A 26133-nucleotide genomic window follows, 5' to 3' on the forward strand; every position below is an offset into this window, starting at 1 on the left:
ATTCAAGTGTCAGTTTAGATTATGTACTCTCTCTGGTGTGGATTTGACCGCACAACCTTCTGACTCAGAGGAATGAGTGCTACTGTTAATGCACAACTAACACCTTATCACTAACACCTAGGGATGGACACAAAATGCAACCTTGCTGATATTGACCAAATCCTAAGAACAACTTAAAAACAAAATAAACTGCTTTGTGTCTGGAGAGAGCATTTTGAGTTGTATAGCCATAGAGTGAGGTTCACGTGGTCATAGCTCTGTCACTAATTCTCATAGTGGTGGGAGCAATTTGAAGTGATGAACTGAAGATCATCACACAACAGAAACAAAGAGTACAAGAGCAAGAAGGTTATGTTGAACTTATAAGGCACTAGTTCGGCCTCAGCTGGAGTATTGCGTCCAGACCTGGACACCACACTTTAGGAAGAATGTGAAGGAATTGGAGATAATGCAGAAAAGGTTCACGAGAATAGTTCCAGGGATGAGGAACTTCAGTTATGAAGATAGATTGGAGAAGTTGGAACTGTTTTCTTTGAAGAAAAGAAGGCTGAGAAGAGATTTGATAGAGGTGCTCAAAATCATGAGGGATCTAGACAGAATAGATAGGGAGAAACTGTTCCTACTCATGAAAGGATGGAGAATGAGAGGGCACAGACTTAAAATAATTGGTAAAAGAAGCAAAAGCAGTCAGAGAAAAACTTTTCCCTGCAGCGAGTGATTAAAGTCCGGAATGCACTGCCTGAGGGTGTGGTGGAGGCAGGTTCAATCAAAGCATTCACTAGTGTCTTATCTGCCAAGAAAGAATGTGCGGGGTTACAGGAAGAAGGATGTAGAATGGCATTAAGGGAATTGCTCATTTGAAAAGCTTGTGCTTAGCCTTAGCACAATGAGCTAAATCGCCTCCTACTGTACTGTAACAATTCTGTGATCCTGTGAACTGTGAAGAAGTGCACCATATAATATTGCAACATATTAGCTTAAAGGGGAAGGAAGTTTACAAAGAACAGAAGTTTGGCTCTCTTAGGATAAAAACAAACAAAGCATTAAGGCCAAATTATATCTATGCTACAGTAGTAAGAAAAAGCAGGAATGAGATTTATGAAGCGAGCAGACAAAATTCAAAATCTTGATTATTTACAAAGAATGAAGCAACACTATCCCACTGTTTAAATCGCAAGAGTCAACAAATCAAACACTATATATTATCTATCTCATACACTAATATCCAGAATTAACATGAGTTAAACATGAATTAAAAGGTAAATTGTGGTTGAATATAAACTATAAATTACTGCTTAAATGGCAGATACAACTAAGGCAAATCTAATGAATGGGTTCAGCAGTCCAGTCAGATTTGAGTGATCACAGTGAGTTACAAAGTCCTTCAAACCCTGCTTTCATCAGGAGGAATTTCAGCTCTGATCCTTCTAGGAGCTAGTCCGATACCCAGCAGCACACAATCAATCCAAGTTCCACAGGCATGGCCTCTACCATGGCACGGCGTGTCTGCTGAACCTCCTCAACTCAGTCTGGGTGGTGTAGATCCACCAATGTTATCTTCAAGTAACAGAGGCTGCTGCAAAATCTTACTCCCATTGCTTACCCTCAGCTTCCAGAGCTAGCCTCTCCCTTTTAAGTCTTCTTCAGCTTGTCTGTTCTGCTTCAGTAGATTCAACAATTGCTACTGCTCAGGTCCTTATCTGATCTGCGTCCTTTTATAACTTTCACCAAGGTTTCATTTCAATTTCCAAACCTTAGCTTGATCCTGATTTCTTTAGAGACAAGGAAGTTCAGTTTGATTTCCGTGTGACCTTTTCTGCTTCCCTTTCATTTTTTTTCAGATCAACTTCTGTTTTGAGGTTGGGCCTGCATCTAATTAATATTTCTCAATAGCTGACACTTCTGGCCAGGGAAGATGTGGCCACTTGCTCCATAAGTGAAACATGAGGAACAGCTCAAACTGTGACTGTGGCCATCCGAGTCGGACCTTCACCTACATACAGAACTCCTACCTTGAGAAATCCATTCCTGGTGGCATCACAACCATTCACACTGCGTTAGCTGAAGTAATTGAATGGACTGTTAACCTCAACATTGAAATATAACTGCTTCCCCACATTGATTCAAAAACCAATGTCATGTAGAAGAAGATCGAATTCTTTAAGATCAAACTGGCAGTGGATGAAGAAAATAAGATCTTACTCTGAATCAATGGACCTCCCGCTTAATACACTGTGGTAAATTAAAAATGAACAAACATTGTATTACATTGAACTAAACCTGTAGTATACTAAGATAATCCTAGAACTAAACTATCGAGCTATAACAATTATGCTAACAATGAGATTCTCTTCTTTGTAAGAGGCAAATGAAAGAAGATTGTTCTTAAGGCATCATCACTGTATCTGCACAGTCAATAATTCGGAAGCAGGCAATTGTTAAATGACATCTCATGCAATGGTGTACCATGTTCCTGAAGAAGTTGAATGTGGTTTGACCTCTTAATGATAATCTCAGTTGGGTTTATGCAGGACCATTCAGGTTGAGTTCAATCCAGTGTCCCACATAACATCCTAGAAAAATGTATTCTGCCAGTAGGTAAACCGGAACTCTATTCACCAATGTGGATTTAAACATTCCCACACCTGAGTCAAGAGTAATCCAATAAAAAAGGATCAATTTGTTGCATCTTTAAAAATGTTGCCAGTTAAAACATATAAGGCCTAAGTGGCTGCACTACTGGCTGTTCATATTTTATAATAAAAACAGGGTTATAAATTTTTATAAATACACATGCAAATTTTCAAAGAATTCACACCATGAAGTTTATCAACCTGTCTGGTTGCAATTTTACAGAGTACTGGTTAACTGAGTTAAAACCCTGTAGAGCAGTTCAAGGAACTATGATAACTTATCTGACATAGTGGCAATACAAAAACAGAATTACCTGGAAAAACTCAGCAGGTCTGGCAGCATCGGCGGAGAAGAAAAGAGTTGACGTTTCGAGTCCTCATGACCCTTTGACAGAACTGGCAATATGCCAGCATATGCAATACGCCTAGCATAGTAGTAATATCAGTTCTGATGAAGAGTCACACAGACTCGAAACGTTAACTGTATTGGTCTCCGCAGATGCTGTCAGACCTGCAGAGTTTTTCCAGCTATTTTTGTTTTTGTTTCACACTTCCAGCATCCGCAGTAGTTTGCTTTTATCATAGTATCAATATTGTTAATCATATCCACTAATCTTTGCTTCTTTACAGTGCTAGATACACCAGGTACAATTAGCACTGAAATAATACAAGTCACTACAGCTCATAGTCTGTGGGTGCTGTTAGAGCAAATGTCGTCATGACAAAAACCAGGATAACTGTATATGTGGTACTGTATCTTCTAGTAGTTGCATCTGCAGAGCATCCACCTTGGCTCTAAATGATAAAGTCCAGAATAATTAACTATTAGCACTTAAAACTTGGTGTGTTGCGCAACATTTCTAACTCTGAATTCAAAGGTTGCCCATGACATTTTTACAATGCAGAACTTTATCATTCAGTGATCCTGCCAGAAGGATTCAGCAGCAACAATGAAAGGCAACTGCACATGGTTAGTGTAAGTGCATACAGGGAATAAAGCAACAGGCAGGTCTGTTGATATGAGTTGAGTCTTTTAGAGGTTGGGAAGGAAAGTGCCTCTGCCTCCATTAGTGCTGCTTTTGAGAAATCTGCCTCTTTAGCTGGCATGACCAGCATTTTTTGCACACCCCTAAGATGTAGTAGTGAGCTGCCTCCTTGAATATAACTGACTATTTTGCTAGGCCATTTCAGAGACAAGCGTACTCCTGTGGATCTGGGGTCACATTTCAGCCAGACTAGGTAGGATCAGCAGATTTTCTTCCCTAAAGGACACAAGTAAACCAGCTGGGTTTTTTTTTGACAATCCAGCAGTGCCATGGTCATCATTACCGATATTTGCTACTTATTCCACAAATTAAACTTAAACTCCTAAACTTCCATGGTGGGGTTTGAACTCATGTCCCTGGCTCATTAATTCAAGTTCTGGAATAGTACTTCAACAACTTAACCACTATGCTGCCGTCCCCTTCAAGCAAAGGTTAAACTCCAAAATGAAGCAGGTTAAAAGAATCCCTCCTCCAAGGAGTCCCACACCATGTGTGTGGTGTCAGCCTTGACACTGACTGCAGGCTGTATTTACACTATCTATAGCATTAACTACTTCATATTGACACTACAAGTTGTTAGGTGGATGCAACCAAACTACAAGACCTTTCATGAAATACTAGAGTCTAATGTCATGGAGACATCTAGTGGATTAAGAGAGAATCAGAAGGGATAAATAAGAGGCTAGTATTGATGCTATTTCATTATGAGATATATGCTTAAGAAATTGTACTGAGAATAAGCTAATTGTACATTTTTTATTCCTTACAATCCTTGGGTCATGCCATTTGCTCCTTCACTTCTGTCAGCCTCATTCATCTTCACTTCTGTTTGTCTCCTTCGTTTCTGTCCCTCCTCTTTTCCACTTCTCTTTCCATTCTCCATTTCTATCTCGTACTTTTTGATTTCTTCCTCTTCTCTTTTTTTCCCCTTTCCATCTCTTCTGTGGGCAGGGAGAGACAGCAGCCTCGACATTCGAGTAGAAGCTCTGGCAGAAGCAATATTGGGACTCAGTCAGGGCATCTAGCAGATGCTGCTCCTGCCCCTAGCCAGCTCCTGCGATACAATGGGTTCATGAGGCAGGACCTGAACGGAGGACAGCAACGCTTCTGGGAGTGGGAGCAATGTGTCCCCTTGCTGTGTTCCTGCTAGGAAATCTGATGGTGCTGATCTAATTTTTAACTTCCACTTCCTCGGAGGCAAGTCAACTGCTTCTGCAGGTAGGTTTTCCAAAATATTAATACTTTTTTTGGTAAATAGCTCTTAGCACACCTCATTTGCTTTTTATTTGTTCATACGATGTGAGCATCGCTAGCAGGGCCAATATTTATTACTCATTCCTAATTGTCCCTGTGTAGGTGGTGGTGAGCTGCCTTCTTGAACCGCTGTAGTCCATATGGTGTAGGTACACCCATAGTGCTGTTAGGCAGGGAGTTCCAGCATTTTGACCCAGCGACAGTGAAGGCGATATTAGTTTCAAGTCAGGATGGTGAGTGGCTTGGATGGGAACCTGTAGGTGGTGATTTTCCCATCTATCTGCTGCCCTTGTCCTTGTAGGTGGTAGAGATTGTGGGTTTGGAAAGTGCTGTTGAAGGAGCCTTGGTAAGTTGCTGCAGTGCATCTTGTAGATGGTACACACTGCTGCTACTATGCATCGGTGGTGGAGGGAGTGAATATTTAAGGTGGTGGATGGAGTGTCGATCAAGCGGGCTGCTTTGTCCTGGATGTTGTTGAGTTTCTTGGGTGTTGTTGGAGCTGCACTCATCCAGGCAAGTAGAGAGTATTCCATCACACTCCTGATTTTTGCCTTGTTGGTGCCTTGTAGGTGTATTTATCTATGGTACCATACAGGAGGGATAAGTTTACAGGGCTTTCATGGGCCAGAAAAAATTGGGAAGTGATTCAGATTTAGTCTGCAGGTCATGGATTGTATACTTCCATGAAAGGCTCATTTATGAAGAACGGTGAGATACCAGAGCAGGTGTCTCAGTAAACATCAGTGCATTTGAGGAGAGACATTTGGGAATTGGAGGAACTACACTAGTTCATTCAGAAGAGGGGAGGGGAAGGTAACAAAAAAACAATGTAACACTCTCACAATGCTCCTGCTGAACGTGAGTATGTGAGAATATTTTATTATAAACATTCTGCTGGGATAAAAAAAATATTTTCATTTAACTCCTGTTACGTATAAACACTGGCATTGATCTGTTGAGCTGAATAGGTGTTTCTGTGCAGCAAATACTATTTAAAATACTATATAAAAATAAAAATAACACCAACAGTAAGTATTTATATAACACCTGTAATGTAGTAAAACATCCCAGGTGCTTCACAGGAGCATTATTCAATGCTTAGTCACACAAGGACATATTAGGGCAAATGACCAAAACCTTGGTCAAAGAGATAGTTTTGAAGGACCTGGAGGAGGACAGAGAGGTGGAGATGTTTTGAAAAGGAATTCAAGGGGTGCCCTGGCAGCTGAAGAACAGCCACTAATGGTGGAGTGATTAAATTGGAAGAGTGCAGATTCCTTGGAGGATTGAAGGGCTGCAGGAGATTAGAGGTAGGGAGGGCGAGGCCCTGGAGAGATTTGAAATCAAGGATGAGAATATGAAAATTGAGGTGTTGTTTATCTAGGAGCTAATGTAGGTCAGCGAACTCATGGTGATGGCTGCTTAGGTCTTGGTGCAATTAAAGATCTGGACACCAGAGTTTTGAATGACCTCAATTTTACAGAGGGTAACATATGGGAGGCCGGTGAGAAGTACATTAGGATAGTCAAGTCAAGATGAAACAAATGAGTGTCTCAGTAGCAAATGAGCTGCGGCAGGGAGAGAATTGGAATATAAGCTGGGCATCTCTAGGATGGCAAAATGACTCAGCCTGGTAATGGAAGAACCAACTTTATAATCTGACACCTGAGCCATGCAGCTCTGTGATACTTTAGGGACTGAATGACTGTCCAGCTAGCCTGACTCAGTAATAGGACCCTAAAGGTTAAATCTGTCATTGATAACTGCAATTTTCCCTTCTCAGCTCCAGGTAACCCTGCAAGCCAATTAATTTATGAATCAGGTAGTTCTAACAGAGCAAAGCTTATTTGATTTTTGTGCTGTCGAGCTGCATGGTTTGAACCAGTCAACTGGACCTTGCTTCCAACTTGTTCTTGAATTTTTTGACCATTTCCTCGAGATTTCTTACTAGCTTAAGTTGGAGACTCTTGAGCATTGGTCATGTGTTTCAATATGCATCAAATACGTGGCTAACTAAAATGATTGCTAAACCCTGTATCTAGATTGATCCAAGGCCTTTAATGCATGGCTTAGTTCCCGTTAAATCAAGTTTCATTCAATAGATGTGCTTAATCCTACATTTAACCCTTTACTAAAACTATGTTCCAGGCAGTAATATCTAGCCTAGCACCTTGAGATCTTCAAATTCTGATGGGTGGGAAAGAATGTATAAAGAAAGCTGAGTACTGAAAGACATTTGGACAAAGGCCTTCACTCTGTGAAGTAAAAGTTTGTTAATTAAGTGAAATGATTTTAGGCAGCCTTAGAACAGTTCCTAATGAATGGAGATCCAGAAAACAACACTACCCATAGACTGGCAATCTTACTACAAAGATCATGAAAATGGCTCAGGTGGGAAGTGGAAGTGACATACCAGAGCACTCAAAGCTTAATGGTTGGAGCTATAGCACACATAACCAAATAAAGTAGGACCTTCATTCTGCACGAACTAACAATGTGACACAGAAGTACCCAATACTGAATCAACCATCCCAAAGTGCAGAACAATAGCAGTGTGTACCTACATAAAGAAAGTTTTGTATTTATATAGCATCGCTTGTGATCACTGAACATTCCAAAGTGCTTTACAACCAATGAAGCGCTTTTGAAGTGTAGTCACTATTGTATGTAGGAAATGCAAAAACCAATTTGCACACAGCAAGCTCCCACAAACAGCATTGTGATAATGGCCTGATAATGTTTTTGTGATGTTGATTGAGGGATAAGAATTGGTCAGGACACCAGGGAGAACCCTGTTACCCTCCTTCAAAATAACATCATGGGACCTTAAAGGGCAGACGGGACCTCAGATTAACATTTCATCTGACAGTCTCTCCTTACTGCAAGCATGAGCCCTGAGTTTTATGCTCAGAACCTGCAGTGGAACCTGAATCGACAACCTTCTGGCTCAGAGGCAAGAGTGTTATTAATTGAGCAACAGCTTGCACATAATATTTAATGCAATAAAATGTCCCAAGAAGTTTCAGAAGAGCACTATATTGCAAAATTTGATATTAAGCCACATTAAGTATTACAAGGGCAGATTGCCAAAAGCTTAGTCAAAAAGGTAGGGTTTAATGGAGCATCTTAAAGCGAGAACAAGGTAGAGAAGCTGAGGCATTTAGGGAGGGAGTTTCCGAACTTAGGGTCTTGACAGCTGAAGGCACCACCACAACTGGTGGAATGATTCAAATTAGGGTAGCTCAAGAGGCCAGAATTGTAGGAGCATAGTTATCTCAGAGGGTGTGAGGTTGGAGGGGATTACATTGATAGTGAGGTGCAAGGCCATGGAAGAATTTGAAAACAAGACAAGAATTTTAAGATTGTGGTGTTGCTTAACCAAAAGCCTATTGTAGGTCAGTGCACACTATGAGGCTTGTGAGGTTTAGGACATGGGCAGCAGAATTTTGAATGACCTCAACATTACATAAAGATGGGAGGCCAGCCAGGAGTGTATGTTTGGAGATAACAAAGGTTGAGGGTTTCAGTAGCTAGTGAACTGAACAGGGCCAGAATCAGGCAATGTTACACAGAGAGAAATAGGTGGTCTCAGTGAAGGTGCAGATATGTGGTTGGAAGCTCGGACTGGGGTCAAATAAGACAGCAAGGCTACAGCCAGTCTGGTTCAGTCTCAGCCAGTTGCTAGATAGAGGACTGGAGTCGCTGGATAGAGAATGGAGTTTGTATACAGTAAACAATGGAGGTGGTGGGGAGGCATTGGATGGGGTGGTGTGGTTGACCTTGTCACAGGCTGCAGGCAGGTCAAGAAGGACAAGGAGAGGAGAATTTCCCATTCATCACAGTTGCGCAGGATGTCTTTTGTGACTACGTAAGGAGCTGTTTCAGTACCATAGATAAAAACAAAAAAACTGCGGATGCTGGAAATCCAAAACAAAAACAAAATTACCTGGAAAAACTCAGCAGGTCTGGCAGCATCGGCGGAAAAGAAAAGAGTTGATGTTTCGGGTCCTCATGTCTGTCGAAGGGTCATGAGGACTCGAAACGTCAACTCTTTTCTTCTCCGCCGATGCTGCCAGACCTGCTGAGTTTTTCCAGGTAATTCTGTTTTTGTTTCAGTACCATGGCAGGAATGGCAACCTGATTGGAGGAATTCAAACAAGGAGTTCCAGGAAAAATAGGCCTGGATTTCAAAGGCAACAACAGTCAAAAATTTTGGAGCAGAAAGGAAGGTTGGAAATGAGACATAAGTTTACAGAGATGAAGGGGGGTGGTGGGGGGGTCAATTGTTTTTTTTTGGTGGTGATGATAGATTTGAGCAAAGGAGAAAACAGTGGTGTAGCAGTAATCCCACTGGACTATAAATCCAGAGGCCCAGACTAATGCTCTAGAAACATGGGTTCCAATGACAGCTGGTGGAATTTAAATTCAATCAATAAATCTGGAATTAAAAGCTAGTGTCAGTAATAGTAACCAAGACAACTATCACTGATTGTTGTAAAAACCCATCTTGTTCTCTAATCCCCATGAGGGAAGGAAATCTGCATTCCTCACCCAGTCTGGTTTATTTGTGACTCCAGACCCACAGCAATCTGGTTGTCTCTTAACTGTCCCCTAAAATGCCTGAAGAAGCCGTTCAATTCAAGGGCAAATAGGGATGGGCAACAAATGCTTGCTTTACCTGTGATGCCCACATCCTGTGGAATTTTTAAAAAAAAACTTGAAGAGGGTGAGAAGAGAGAGAGACAGATTACATACAAATTAAGAAATTTGATTACCATTTCTTTGCTTGTCTCCACACTTTCCTATTCCCAGTGGGACTGGGAGTTAACTAGGAAAATAGAATTCTTGCAGGAAGGAAGTGAAAGCGAGAGTCGTGTTCTTTGTTTATATTTCTTTTTGCCTATAATTGCCTATATTGTTTGGTTTAAATTGAAATATTACTCACTTCCTTTATGGTACCCACAGAAATGCATCTGCTGCTTGTGGTGGATAAAGGATCTGACTCACTCAAAGAATAGATTTCATCAGCCACAAACAGCTGTGATGTATTTATTTAGATACTGTGCTTATTATACTTATTTAAGTTGAAGATTCAGTGACAACATCGCTGAATGCCACTTGCAACATTTTACCTCATGTGACCCATCAGGAAGGCGGGTAAGTAATCAGGGAGATTAAAGCAGACACTTGAGAGGTCATTTTATACAGTACTGCAGTTTTGTCAGAGGCACAAGAGTTTTGTCACAGCACTCGTCCAATCAAACGAGGGTGCTGAACGGGATGCAGCACACAGTATGGGGAGGTGCTGGCACAAGGTATTGTCATTGGACTAGTAATCTAAAAACCCAGGTTAATTCTCTGGGTACCCAGGTTCAAATCCCACCACAGCAGATGGTGGAATTTGAATTTAATCAATTTTTAAACATATGCAATTAAAAGTCTAATGATGGCCAAGGAGCCAATGACGATTGTTGTAGTTGTTGTAAAAGCCCATCTGGTTCACTAATGCCCTTCAGGGAATAAAATCTACAATCCTTACCTGGTGTGGCCTACATGTGACTCCAGACCCACAGCAATGTGGTTGACTCTGAAATAGCCTAGCAAGCCACTCAGTTGTATCAAATCACTAAAATGTTAATAAGAATTAAATTGGATGGACCACACAGCATCAACCTATGCACCAGAAACAACAACGGCAAACTCAGCCCTGTCGACCCTGCAAAGTCCTCCTTACTAACATCTGGGGGCTTGTGCCAAAATTGGGAGAGCTGTCCCACAACAGCCTGATAGTCATCCTCATGGAATCCTATCTTACAGATAATGTCCCAGACACCACCAACACCATCCCTGGGTATGTCCTGTCCCACTGGCAGGACAGGCCCAGCAGGGGTGGCTGCAGAGTGGTATACAGTCATGAGGGAGTTGCTCTGGGAGTCCTCAACATCAACTCCAGACCCCAAGAAGTCTCAGGGAATAAGGTTAAACATGGACAAGTGAGACTCCTGCAGATTAGCATGTACCACCCTCCACTCAGATGATGAATCAGTACTCCTCCATGTTGAACACCAGTTGGAGGAAGCACTGAGGGTGGCAAGGATACAGAATTAGCTCTGGTTGGGGGACTTCAATGTCCATCACCAGGAGTGGCTTGATAGCGCCACTACAAATCGAGCTGGCCGAGTCCTAAAGAACATAGCTGCTAAACTGGGTCTGCAGCGGTGGTGAGGGAACCAACAAGAGGGAAAAACATACTTCACCTCACCCTCACCAACCTGCCTGCTGCAGACACTGCCCATGACAGTATCGGTAGGAGTGACCGCTGCACAGTCTTTGTGGAGACGAAGTTCCATCTTCACATTGAGGATAACCTCCACCGTGCTAAACTGGATCGATTTTGAACACATCTAGCAACTCAATACTGGGCACCCATGTGGACCAATAGCAGCAGCAGAATTGTATTCAACCACAATCTGTAACCTCATGGCCCAGCATATCCCCTACTGTACCATCACCACCAAGCCAGGGGAGCAACTCTGAATGTTCAATGAAGAGTGCAGGATGACATGCCAGGAGCAGCACCAAGCATACCTAAAAATGAGGTGTCAACCTGGTGAAGCTACATTCAGGACTACTTACATACCAAACAGCATAAGCAGCAAGTGATAGAGTTGAGTGATCCCACAACCAACAGAACAGATCTAAGCTCTGCAGTCCTGCCACATCCAGCTGTGAACGGTGGTGGGCAATTGAACCACTCACTGGAGGAGGAGGCTCCACAAATATCCCCATCCTCAATGATGGGGGAGCCAAGCACATCAGTGCAAAAGGTAAGGCATTTGCTACATTCTTCAGCCAGAAGTGACAAGTGGATGATCCATCTCGACCTGCTCCACAGGTTCCCAGCATCACAGATGCCAGTCTTCAGCCAATTCGATTCACACCATATCATATCAAAAAACGGCTGAAGGCACTGGATACTACAAAGGCTATTAGCCCTGACAATATCACGGTAATTGTACTGAAGACCTGTACTCCAGAACTTGCTGCATCGCTAGCTAAGCTGTTCCAGTAGAGCTACAACACTGGCAAATGGCTGGCAATGTGGAAAAGAGCCCAGAGACACAAAAAGCAGGAAAAATACAACCCGGCCAGTTACCGCCCCATCAGTCTACTCTCGATCATCAGTAAAGTGATGTAAGGGCATCAACAGTGCTATCAAGCAGCCCTTGCTTAGCAATAACCTGTTCACTGATGCCCAGTTTGCATTCCGCCAGGGCCCCTCAGCTCCTGACCTCATTATAACCTTGGTTCAAACATAGACAAAAGAGCTGAACTCCAGAAGTGAGGTAAGAGTGACTGCCCTGGACATCAAGGCAGCATTAGACCAAGTGCGACATCAAGGAGCCCTAGCAAAACTGGAGTCAATAGGAATCGGGGGAAATCTCTCCACTGGCCGGAGTCATACCTAGCACAAAGGAAGATGGTTGTGGTTGTTGGAGGTCAATCATCTCAGTTCTAGGACATCACTGCAAGAATTCCTCACGGTGGTGTCTTTGGCCCAACCATCTTCAGCTGCTTCATCAATGATCTTCCTTCCATCATAAAGTCAGAAGTGGGGATGTTCGCTGATGATTGCACAATGTTCAGTACCATTCGCAACTCCTCAGATACTGAAGCAGCCCATGTCCAAATGCAGCAAGACCTGGACTATTCAACCATCGCCCCTTGATGTTCAATTGCATTACCATCACTGAATCCCCCACTATCAACATCCTGGGGGTTATCATGGACCAGAAACTGAACTGAACTTACCATATAAATACTGACACCTTCCAGGACAAAACAGCCTGCTTGATTGGCACCCCATCCACAAACATTCTCTTGCTCCACCACTGATGCACAGTGGCAGCAGTGTGTACCACCTACAAGATGTACTGCAGGAATTCACCGAGGCTCCTTTGATAGCACATTCCAAACCCACAACCGTTACAATCTAGAGGACAAGTGCAGCAGATGGATGGGAACACCACCGCCTGGAGTTTCCCCTCCAAGTCACTCACCATTCTGACTTTGAAATATATCGCCGTTCCTTCACTGTCACTGGGTCAAAATTCTGAAGCTCCCTCCCTAACAGTACTGTGTGTGTACCCACACCACAGGGACTGCAGCAGTTCAAGAAGGCAGCTCACCACCAAGTTCTCAAGAGCAATTAGTGATGGGTAATAAATGCTGGCCTAGCCAGCGATACCATCATCCATGAACCAATTCAAAAACATTAAATTCTCTGTATGGAAAAGTCAATGAGCAGGCAGGATGCAAAGTCCTGAGTTGTCATTACTTTAAGCAGGACTCTGGTATTAGGGATGCTGACTGAGAAGGTGGGTCATGGAGAACAGCTCATTCATCAAGGTACAAGGGAAGTTTGGCTGCTCAAGTTCTAATGCCTGACACTGTCTCTGATAATGGGGACCACCTAATCAGATGTGGATGGAGCAGTGGGGAGGAACAGCAGCCCCAACAACTAAGGCCATGGGTGCAGAGGTACTGCTTGAGGAGCCAGAAAGCAATTCATGCAGAACTGAGTGTACCACTAGGGGATTAGCTTCCTGAGTATATTGGAGGTTGACAACTTTGCCTATCGAGGCTGTAGGGGGAGGTGGTGTGTGTGTCAGCTCCACCTCTGACTTCGGAGCAGTTCGAATCGCTCCCACTCCCTGGGTTCTAGACCTTGGACTTATTTGGGGGCTGTGACAAAGTGCAGCAGACAACTGGTTTTGGTGCAAGAAAAAAACTGGGTTTATTGAAGTCACAAATGAACTTATAACATTAGGATTACACTGATATTATACAGACTTACAAAGTACACTTAGTTAAGAATGGGGAACACACGGCACAACGAGGGAAAATCACGCTACTAATCCCCTTAACCTTGTCCCACCCCCAAAACCTAACTAAATTGAACTAGATCAGGGATCATGCTCACCAACCCAGGGTTCCTTGACAGTTCAAAATCCAGCCAGGTAAGCTGGTTGCAGTTTTGGGGTACGCTTTTTGTGTCCTCTGGGGTCTGCCATCCCCACGTGGTCCTGGTCTGTGGAATCTACGAAGGTTCTTCAGTTGAATGGAGGACGCGGTTGTGGGTGGTCGATCTTCGTGGACTTGTGGCCTTGTTGTCTTCAGTTGAGCCTGCCACCCCGTGCCCCTCGCTGTGATGTTGCCTGCGGGTCTGCAAACCTCCAGATCTTCTTGCTTAGACTCTGTTTCAACCATTTCAAAACTGGCCACCCTCCTGCTAGCTGGTTTCTCTCTCTCTCCTTCATAACTAACTGGGCCAGTTATACTGTCTTTCGAATTTCTTATCGGAATCCAAATCAAGGTTAGTTCTTTGTTTGATTTTGGTGGGCTTCCCCTGGTGATTGTAGTCTCCTTGTTTTTAATGGGCTCACATGATGTTTATCATTGTCTTCCTGCCTAGGAACTAGTTTTGAACTGAAAGCCATTGTATGTGTGGAGTATTGATGGGTTCGCATAATTGCATTGATTGTGCCTTCCTGCCTTAGTAGTTAGTAGTGATTATTTATGCAAGATTTTGATGGGCTTTAGTTTCGTGTAACATGAAGTCTTTCTCTGGTTTGATTGTTTTAAAGGGAAGAATGCGTATTCTGTCTCCTCTCGTTGTCTGGTTTCAGGCGAAAAAAAAAACACATTGCACTCAACAAGCCCGGGTATGTCCAGTTCCAGGCCTTCATGGGCCTAGCCTCCTGTCTGCAGGGTTTTACACTTAACTCAGCAGTTTAAAAGTCCAAAAGTCATATCCTTGTTGATGATATGAAAAATGTGGGAATTTTGAGAACCCTTCAGACGGATAATGGATGACTTGCATGCACTCCTGGAGAAAGACCTTACGCCACAAGACACAGGGGCATCCTTTGCCAGTATTTGTCAAGCTGACCTGGAAATTTCCAGAATATAGTTTGTTTCAGGGGACGGCAGCTGACTTATGCGGGATGACGCAATCGGCAGTCCAAAGCTGCATGTCTCAGGTGATGGATCCATTTGTTTTTAGGGCATTTAACTTTCTCACCTTTAGCACAGATGCAGCCAATCAGGCACAGAGGGATTTACCCCGATGGTAGGATTCCCTCAGGTAAGTCATGATCAGCTGCATAAATATAGCCATTAAAATCCCATCATCTCATGCTGGAGCAAACATCAACTGGAAGGGCTAGCTGCTCAATAAATGTTCAGTTGGTATGTGACCATCAGAAGTGCTTCTTAAGGTTTGCACTAGGTTTCCTGGCAGCTGTCAGGATTCATTTATTCTGAGGGAGTCATGGGTGCTGCAGCTGGTCATTCCTCCACACAGCCTCCATGGATGGCTCCTGGTGGACAGCAGGTGCGTGGTAAAGAGAAGAGATGCCTCCTGATGCTCAGTGATAAACCCCACAGCTGAGGTACAGGAGAGACATAGTCATTACTATCTCATGGGCCACCATTGAGCAGGCCATTTGCTCCTGAATATGCAGTTCTGGTGCTTTGACCCATCAGTGAACACCCTCCAGTCGGCCCTTCAATGGTTTCCTGTATTATTGTGGTCTGCTGTGTTCTGCTCAACATGGCCATCCAGGGAGGAACTGGAGGAGGTCTGCTTGAGGATCTCAAGCAATATCGATTGGGGTCGAGTCAAGAAAACCCAGAGATTGGACACATGCAGAGACACACTAACCTGGATAGCAGTAAAGACCGGGATACCCTGATCCAGAAATGCTTCTCCTCAGTACAGCAGATCCTCCAATGCAAGGCTCTAAATCAAACTGCAGTTTATGCATAGCAGCCTCTCTCCAGAAACAGTTACAAATCCACTTCTCAGGGGGCTTAACACTCATCTTGCAGCAAGTCTTCAGTGAGCACACATGGCCACATGACACTCTCAGACCTCACACACAGGCGGGGCCCAATGAAAATGTCACTGTCTCCCACAACAATCAACATGGTAAATGTCACTTTTTGAACACAGCTTTTTTGCTCATGTTGAAATGCATGGATTTAACAACAGCTTTATATTCTGCCACCAGGTGAAACCCAGTGTGATGTTAGCACCGCTCCAATGAGAACTCCTACACAGTACTCCCCCTATGGTTGGTGCAGGTTTGGAAACAGGGTGCTCAAGAGGGTGGCCTGGTGGCTGAGATGCCTGTGGTGCCCTTCCTCATGGTCGCAGTGTATGTGATGGCACCGTGACAGGCTGCACGAGTTACATTATGCCGGGTCAGTCTTGGTCATGGGGGATTGACGCTTGTTGCGTTTCTCAGTCAGAGGAGTAGAGTGAGTTGCTTTAGAAGATGGGATTCCTTGAGTAGTGACAATCCCTTCCAGCCTCAGCCAATCCCTTCATGGCCCAGCTACACATCCGTGGTTACCTGGCGCAGGAGAGCACCTGATCAGATGTGCATGCATCCACCCACCATCATTGCAACAGGCTGGTCAAGTGCTACAGAATGCATCATACATTCTGTTCATGTGAGTTTGGTGCTCCTGCATCCATCCAGTGGATGCCACATGTGACCCTCCATGAAGGTGGCCAATCTTTCAATGGAGGAGCATGTGCACTTAGATACCTGAGACATTGCAGAATAGTCACCTCCATTTTCATCGTAAGGGACTACATTCCCTCATGAAATTTTGACAGATATCTTTGAATCTGCTCCACTGACACACACTTTGTATATGCCTCCCAGCAACACCCCCCCACCCACACCCCCCCCACCCCCGCCGAGGCTCAGCAGCTCCAGCTGTGTAAGTATGTCTGGAGCTGTCCTCCATCCTCCAGTGGGGACTGCCCACAAGTGCCTCTGAATCCATCTCCTGTTCACATGTGCTGTGATGCTCACCTTGTGCCACCCATTCAAAAGCCACCTGAGGCACCACCAAGGTGTGGGTATTTGCGCTGGTGGATGGTGCAATTGACTCTCGTGCTGGTGGCTCCTCATGGAGCAGATCGCCCTTTGAGGTAACCATGGCCGCCATACTTGGCTGTTGCTGGTCCATCAGTATTAGCCCTAAGTAAGAGAGAAAACATCAGCTGCTTGACCTCCTTCGTCTCAGCAGAAGCTTCAGCAGATAGCTTTCAGCACACCAAGTGGCATCTACTGGAAATGACTTCAAAAAGTTGGAAACTGCTCCTAGGTGCATTCAATAAACTTTCATCTTCCCCCTGCCACACAACAATTTCACTGTTGCCGACTGCCTGCACTGCAGCTACACTTCCCATGTCAAGGACCTCCTTCTCTGTGAGCATTAATATTGCCAGGTTGGCCACTCCACCCTGAATCACTCCTACAATGGGCATTGTGTAATCTCTTCTCTTGCCACTATGAGATTGGAGAGGTCAGCCAAAGTTAACCTTCCCATTTGCACATCATGATCCACTTTCCGATATGATCCCTGGGCTTACGTGACCACCTTCCCAACCCTACATACATTGGGCGCACAGCTCCTGGGTGTAACTGTTAGGGGGAAGAAAGTAAATGTGAATTTATGAAAAGGGAAAATTTATTGAAAGGGAATGAATTACATAAAATCTCCAGGCAGCCAGTGCTAACAAGCACACTAACAGTTCAAGGTTACCAGATGAACCTTGCACAGCCTTAGGGCCTGCAAGCAACAGAAGGGCTTTGGGAACTGGACTGGAGTCAGAGGATGTCAATAACATAGATGAAGTGTGCCCTTCAACAGATAGGGGAAGGACAGATGGTCCCAGCTTAGATAAGAGGGAAGGTCTCTGCCTGGGTGAAAATAGGGGCATACGATGCATGCAGCAGAGATGTCTGTTTAATGTAAACCCATATATTGATGAGAACGGAATCTGGAAACTGTTCCTGTACGTGACCAATAATGTATAAATATGTTGAACACTTGTAAATTAGCAGAGTGCTATCTCAAGCTGCATTGAGATAGTTCTCTCCTTGCAATTGCTTGAATAAACAATCGTGACCTGTACCTGAGCCTCCTGGAGTCCGTTTGTCAAAGTGACCACAACAGTTTGGCGTAGTCGGCAGGAGACTCGGATTGGACCCTTGGGACAGTTCTGCAAAGTGGGTGAGTATATTTTATTTACCACCCGTAGTTAGTGCAATAAGCCTAACCAAGAACGATCCGGTCGAGCATCAAAAGAATTGGGAGGAGGATTCAGGACAGGAGATAGGAGGCGCCAGGGTAGGAGGCAAAGCCGTGCAGGTGGGCTAGCGGTGCCTAAGCCACCCAGGAAGGCCAGACCACTACCGAAAGTAGGAGGCAGAGCCATGCTGGTGGGTTACGGTTTGAAAATAACCTTAGCTGAAGCTGCACAGGAAGGTCAGACCCCAGAGAAACAAGTAGAACGCACACACTGCATAAAACTAAGTTGTTAGGGCCACGCGAACCTACCACGCAGAGACAGACGAGGGTATAAGACCTTGTATAATTGAGCTCAGTTACAAGAGCTACTTGTGCTGAAGAGAGAGAGAGAGAAAGTGAGAAAAAAGGGGTACCCCTAGGGAGTTAATAAGCAGTGACAGGCAGGAGCAGGGGAAATGGGTGCTTTTGTCAGTGTGATGGTCCATATAGGTGGAGCCTTCAAGATCCCTTTATTTCCCCCACTGCTATTTGAAGTTTTGTTTAGAATATGAGAGTTTTAAGTCATTAAGTTAAGGATACAAGAATATAAACACATACCTCTAAATATGCGTTTGTTTGTGTGCAATGATGCATTTGTATATGAGCTTTAATGAGTTTCCTTCCTTAAATTGCCATTTGTGTGTGTAGTTCAGCATTTTAGGGTTGAATGTCCCATGTTAGATTAAAGGAAATGTACACTAAAACATTCCAAAGTTTTGAGTATAAAGTTTGAGTTGTGATTTCTGGCAAAAAAATCGCAATTTGAAGGTATCATAAAGCTAAACAGGGTTAGATGAACCAATCTTTGTACCACCCACTTGCAGACCAGTATCACCAGCTTCCAAGCTGATTGGGATTGATACATACGAAACAAAAACAAAAATACCTGGAAACACTCAGCAGGTCTGACAGCATCTGCAGAGAGGAACACAGTTAATGTTTCGAGTCCGAATGACCCTTCAACAGAACTAAGTAAAAATAGAAGAGAGGTGAAATATAAGCTGGTTTAAGGGTGGGGTGGGACAAGTAGAGCTGGATAGAGGGCCAGTGATAGGTGGAGATAACCAAAAGATGTCACAGACAAAAGGACAAAGAGGTGTTGAAGGTGGTGATATTATCTGAGGAATGTGCTAATTAAGGGTAGAAAGCAGGATGAGCAAGGTACAGATAGCCCTAGTGGGGGTGAAGTGGGGTGAAGGAATCAAAAAAGGCTAAAAGGTAGAGATAAAACAATGGATGGAAATACATTTAAAAATAATGGAAATAGGTGGGAAAAGAAAAATCTATATAAATTATTGGAAAAAAAGGGGGGGGGAATCGGAAAGGGGGTGGGGATAGAGGAGAGAGTTCATGAGCTAAAATTGTTGAACTCAATATTCAGTCCGGAAGGCTGTAAAGTGCCTAGTCGGAAGATGAGGTGCTGTTCCTCCAGTTTGCGTTGAGCTTCACTGGAACAATGCAGCAGGCCAAGGACGGACATGTGGGCATGAGAGCAGGGTGGGGTTTTGAAATGGCAAGTGACAGGGAGGTCTGGGTAATGCTTGCAGACAGACCGAAGGTATTCTGCAAAGCGGTCACCCAGTCTGCGTTTGATCTCTCCAATGTAGAGGAAACCGCATTGGGAGCAACGAATGCAGTAGACTAAATTGAGGGAAGTACAAGTGAAATGCTGCTTCAATTGAAAGGAGTGTTTGGGCCCTTGGACGGTGAGGAGGGGGGAAGTAAAGATGCAGGTGTTGCACCTTCTGTGGTTGCATGGGAAGGTGCCGTGGGAAGGGGCTGAGGTGTAGAGGGTGATGGAGGAGTGGAGCAGGGTATCCCAGAGGGAACGATCCCTGCGGAATGCTGCCGGGGGTGGGGGGGGGGGGGCGCGAAGGGAATATGTGTTTGGTGGTGGCATCATGCTGGAGTTGGCGGAAATGGCGGAGGATGATCCTTTGAATGCGGAGGCTGGTGGGGTGATAAGTGAGGACAAGGGGGACCCTATCATGTTTCTGGGAGGGAGAGGAAGGTGTGAGGGCGGATGCGCGGGAGCTGGGCCGAACACGGTTGAGGGCCCTGTCAACCACCATGGGTGGAAAACCTCGGTTAAGGAAGAAGGAAGTCATGTCAGAGGAGCTGTTTTTGAAAGTGGCATCATCAGAACAGATGCGACAGAGGCGATGGAACTTAGAGAATGGGATGGAGTCCTTACAGGAAGCGGGGTGTGAGGAGCTGTAGTCGAGGTAGCTGTGGGAGTCAGTAGGCTTGTAATGGATATTGGTGGACAGTCTATCACCAGAAATTGAGACAGAGAGGTCAAGGAAGGGAAGGGAAGTGTCAGTGATGGACCATGTGAAAATGATGGAGGGGTGGAAATTGGAAGCAAAATTGATAATTTTTCCAGGTCCAGACGAGAGCATGAAGCAGCACCGAAGTAATCATTGATGTACCGGAGAAAGAGTTGCGGGAGGGGGCCGGAGTAGGACTGGAACAAGGAATGTTCCACATACCCCATAAAGAGACAGGCAAAGCTGGGGCCCATGCAGGTACCCATAGCCACACCTTTTATTTGGAGGAAATGAGAGGAGTTTAAGGAGAAATTTAACAGTGTGAGAACAAGTTCAGCCAGGCGGAGGAGAGTAATGGTGGATGGGGATTGTTCGGGCCTCTGTTCGAGGAAGAAGTGGAGAGCCATCAGATCATCCCAGTGGGGGATGGAGGTGTAGAGGGATTGGACGTCCATGGTGAAGAGGAGACGGTTGGGGCCAAGGAACTGGAAATTGTTGATCTGATGTAGGGTGTCAGAGGAATCACAGATGTAAATGGGAAGGGACTGGACAAGGGGAGAGAGAATGGAGTCAAGATAGCAAGAAATGAGTTCCATGGGGCAGGAACAGGCTGACACGATCAGTCTGCGGGGACAGTCCTGTTTGTGGATTTTGGATAGGAGGTACAAGCGGGCCGTCTGAGGTTGGGCGACTATCAGGTTGGAAGCTGTGGAAGGAAGATCTCCAGAGGAGATGAGGTCAGTAACAGTCCTGGAAACAATGGCTTGATGTTCAGTGGTGGGGTCATAGTCCTGAGGGAGGTAGAAGGAAGTGTCTGCGAGTTGACGCTCAGCCTCTGCGAGGTGATACATACGAGTTGCATTAACTTATACGAGTTAGTATTCTAAAATTCTGAGGGAAAAAAATTACCTGAAGTTCAAAGGTTTCTAGGAAAACCAAAAGGCATAAACACACGGTCTAGGTGGTTCCAATGGATAAAAAGGGGCTTCTTTTGAAGAGATGAATTAAATATGAAAGGAAATCTGCATCCCAACAGCACTGTAATTTGAATTTGGGACAAGGCTTGAGGTGTAAAGTGCTGTGTAGTTTAGAAGATTACTTTTGAATCACTAAGATGCTAAGATAAAGAATGTGTCGATAAACATATGGGACTTTTAACTTGGATACAAATCAGTACACATAAGAAAGAGATATTTTAATTTTGATAGCGTAAATTACATTTCTTACGAAGTTTACAATCTCCATCCACCACCACTCTCCTCCGTCTGGCTGAACTTGTTCTCTCATTGAACGATTTCTCCTTAAACTCATCTCACTTCCTCCAAATAAAAGGTGTGGCCAAGGGTACCCATATGGGCCCCAGTTATGCCTGCCTCTTTATGGGGTATGTGGAACATTCATTGTTCCAGTCCTAGTCAGGACCCCTCCCACAACTCTTTCTCTGATACATCATTGACTGCTTCGGTGCTGCTTCATGCTCTTGTCTGGACCTGGAAAAATTTGTTAATTTTGCTTCCAATTTCCACCCCTCCATCATTGTCACATGGTCCATCACTGACACTTCCCTTCCCTTCCTTGACCTCTCTGTCTCAATTTCTGGTGATAGAATGTCCACCAATATTCATTACAAGCCTACCGACTCCCACAACTACCTTAGCTACAGGTCCTCGCACCCTGCTTCCTGTAAGGACTCCATCCCATTCTCTCAGTTCCTTGGCCTCCATCGCATCTGTTCTGATGATGCCACTTTCCAAAGCAGTTCCTCTGACATGTCTCCCTTCCTCCTTAACCGAGGTCTTCCACCCACGGTGGTTGACAGGGCCCTCAAGCGTGTCCGGCCCATCTCCCGCGCATCCACCCTCACACCTTCCTCTCCCTCCCAGAACCATGATAGGATCTCCCTTGTCCTCACTTATCACCCCATCAGCCTCCGCATTCAAAAGATCATTCTCCGCCATTTCCGCCAACTTCAGCATGATGCCACCACCAAACACATCTTCCCTTCACCCCCCTGTACAGCATTTCGCAGGGATCGTTCCCTCCAGGACACTCTGGTCCACTTCTCCCTACACCTCAAATCCCTCCCACAGCACCTTCCCATGCAAACGCAGGTGTTACACCTGTCCCTTTACTTCCCCCTTCCTCATCATCCAAGGGCCCAAACACTCCTTTCAAGTGAAGCAGCATTTTCCCTGCACTTCCCTCAATTTAGTCTACTGCATTTGCTGCTCCCAATATGGTCTCCTCTACGTTGGAGAGACCAAACACAGACTGGGTGACCACTTTGCGGAACACCTTCGGTCAGTCCGCAAGCATGACCCAGACCTCCCTGTCGCTTGCCATTTCAACACACCACCCTGCTCTCATGCCCACATGTCCATCCTTGGCCTGCTGCAATGTTCCAGTGAAACTCAACGCAAACCGGAGGAACAGCACCTCATCTTCCAACTGGGCACTCTACAGCCTTCTGGACTTAACATTGAGTTCAACAGCTTCAGATCATGAACTCTCTCCTCCATCCCCACCCCCTTTCCGATCCCCCCTTTTCCAATAATTTATATTTTTTAAATATATTTTTCTTTTCCCACCTATTTTTAAATCTATCATTTTATCTCCACTTTTTAGCCCATTTCGATCCCTTCCCCCCATCCCATCCCCACTGGGGCCATCTGCCACTTGTTTGTCCTGCTTTGTACCCTTAATGTCACCATTAGCACATTCCTTAGCTAATATCACCACCGTCATCACCTCTTTGTCCTTTTGTCTATGACATCTTTGGCAATCTCTTCTTTGCCTCCACCTATCCCTGGCCCTCTATCCAGCTCTACCTGTCCCACCGCCCTCTACCCACTTATATTTCACCACATTTCTATATTTTTTTAATTCTGATGAAGAGTCATATGGACTCGAAACATTAACTGTGTTCCTCTCTGCAGATGCTGTCAGACCTGCTGAGTTTGTCCAGCTATTTTTGTTTTGTTTAAAATTTTGAGGTTTGGTTTGTGATAAAGTTCTCAAAAGGGAATTTTCATTTTAAAAGGTTTGACAACAAGTGGTACTAATTCAAATGCTGCAAGCTCTTGTATTTGTAATTCTGTTCCCAAAATATGAAGCTTGACAAAGTTTGGCAGAAATCCAATTTTTGGCCGAGTTAATGAATCTGGGATCATTCTAAAAGAAACGGGTCAGACACAGTTTAGTGGGTTACTTTTGAGACAATAAAATGTTGTTTGAGAAGAAGATAAGGAACATGTCAATGCCTGATTTGTTTTTAAAACTGTTATTAAGAATACTTTATTGGATTTTAAGTTCTCTCCAGAGGCCTGAACAAGATAAGATGGTAGCTGTTGTATGTGTAAAATAGTATGAAGCAAATAGGAGAAAGAGTTAGGGAAAGAGGACACAATATACAAACTGTTTTAAGGGAAGTGAATTTGATAACCTGGCCATCAACTGAGTCATTGGAACCGCACAGGGGGAGATAAGCAAGGATCTAGAGACAGAGATCCCCATTGACACGGAATAGTTAATATGGCCTGAAGAGTAAGAAAACATTTTAAACAACCAAGACAATAGAGAAACTGGCCTCAAGACAATCTTAGGATGATCGTGGTCAGGGAAAAATAAACTAAGAGATGATACTACGTGGAATCTATAGTTCAGGCAATTGAAAGGTTTGGAGAAATAATACTTAACAACAATTTATCACATAATTGATACAGGTAAAGGGAAAGCTGGAAAAAGGCTAAATAGATGTATTACTGACTATTTTAATGTGCCTGTGAGCTACAAAAGTAAGACCACAGGATTAACAACATGATGACCGAGAGAGTTAAGCGGCTCCCACTGGAAGTGAAGATACTGAGCCATTGAAAGACAGGATAAGAAGGTGCATTGTAGAGCTGTGTTGGTAGTTTAAGGAATTGAGGTCCGACGTGGGACAGCAGCAGGAGACAGGAGACTGGAAGGAGTGGAGGGTGCCTATCCAGATGGATTCAGATCATGGGACTCATGAAGAATCATTAAAGAAATGTATAAATTTAAATTTAAACAGAAATTCCACATTGCCTACCAGCCACAGAGCACGGGAATGGTGGAAAGGATGAACTGAACTTTAAAAAAAAACATCAATCACAAAAGCAATTCAAGAGGCAGGGAACAACCCAATATTCTAATGCGCCTTAGGGCTACCCCAAGCAGAACCACCAGGCTCACCCCATTTGAAATAATGACAAGGATAGCAATGCAGCTACCCAAGGAGGGGGAGATGTAGGACCACTAAAAGGAAGAGTGTGAGACTAAGTGAGGGAAATGAATAAGCAATTGCATGAGTGAAGGAAGGAAGTCAAGACCGACAGGTGATTAAGGATATGGAAACAGGCAAATCCAAAGAGCAACAATGGACCCCACCCCCCCTCCAAGTGAGGAATAAGGTGATGGTCAAGCTGAGCCTGGAGCAAACAGGGTTTGCCCCCAGGTGGCAAGGACCATATGAGGTAATTATGACAGGTGATACATGCGCACTTGTAGATATGAAAATGGGAAGTATATGGAGGCATTACACACAGTTAAAGATACATGACAATTGACCAAGCAGTAACCCAGACAATGGGAGCCGATGTTAATGTCTCCGCAGATCTACGATCCTGGTCGTGGGCATATCAGTACTGGCAACAAGGTCGGGGATTGTCACTGTTCGTCCCGCACCACAGGAGGAACTTTGGTACAGCACGGACAGTGCCGAATGCGACACGCAACGCGGAATGATAAATGTAACAGTAGGAGAACAAGTGCTTTCAAATTGTAGTAAGGGTTTGCTTCAGTTCGGGCATGGGAGGTCCGCCCAAAAGAGCCACTATCCAGCCACCTCCCACATCTACTTCCACAGTCCGAGTAGAGATAATTGAAGCCCCTCAAACCACACCAACTGACCCACCTTGTCCAACTATGCATTCAGGACTGACGAATGGTTTGGTACTGGTTAATCAGAAGTTTTGTATGATAATGTACACCACGAGCTGGTACCCGTAGTCTTGAACATATCCGGAATTGCCCCGCCCCCCAGTGGTGCTCAACCCATATTCAAGCACTATATACGGCTCTAATGGGCTGAAGCATCTCAGTTCAACGGCGGGATGCGATCAGGTTTGGAAGGAAACTGCGCTAAGCGCAGCCTGATAAACGATGCCGCTACGATATTCAATACAGGGACATCAGTGGTTAATTCAGAACCTGGCAACTGTTGACCAAAAGGTCCGGACCCTGAGCTTTAAGCTTAAGGAGATTTTAGAGCAGGGACAGAGAATTCATAACACCCAATTAGATACAGACCAGGACATGACACAGTTAATTCAAAACCTGACTACCATGCCTGAAAGTCATGCGGGGACTATCAATAAACTGATTGGGATAGGGAAAAATATTTCAGATGAAGCGAGCAGAAATTATCTTTGCAGCACCTATGGATCTTGGGCACTGGAACAAGCCCGAGAGAATTTAAGACAGATCAATGAAGGGGTAGTTCCTTTATGGGTAACTAATGAACATTTATTTAATCTTTCATGACATAAGGATCATGATTTGACTGGTTGCCAGCTCAGAGGTTTAACACGTGTATATAGAATGAATGTTGAATGTATAGTGAATAATATGCTAATTGTGTTAGTGATACCTGTTATACCTATGTCAACATCCAGCAGAACATTGCATGGAGTAGAAAATATTGGGGTGATACGGAAGGATTATTATATTAGGTACCATGACGTTCCACCATAT

The sequence above is a fragment of the Carcharodon carcharias genome, chromosome 16, assembly GCF_017639515.1.
Source record: "Carcharodon carcharias isolate sCarCar2 chromosome 16, sCarCar2.pri, whole genome shotgun sequence".
NCBI classification, from domain to species: domain Eukaryota; kingdom Metazoa; phylum Chordata; class Chondrichthyes; order Lamniformes; family Lamnidae; genus Carcharodon; species Carcharodon carcharias.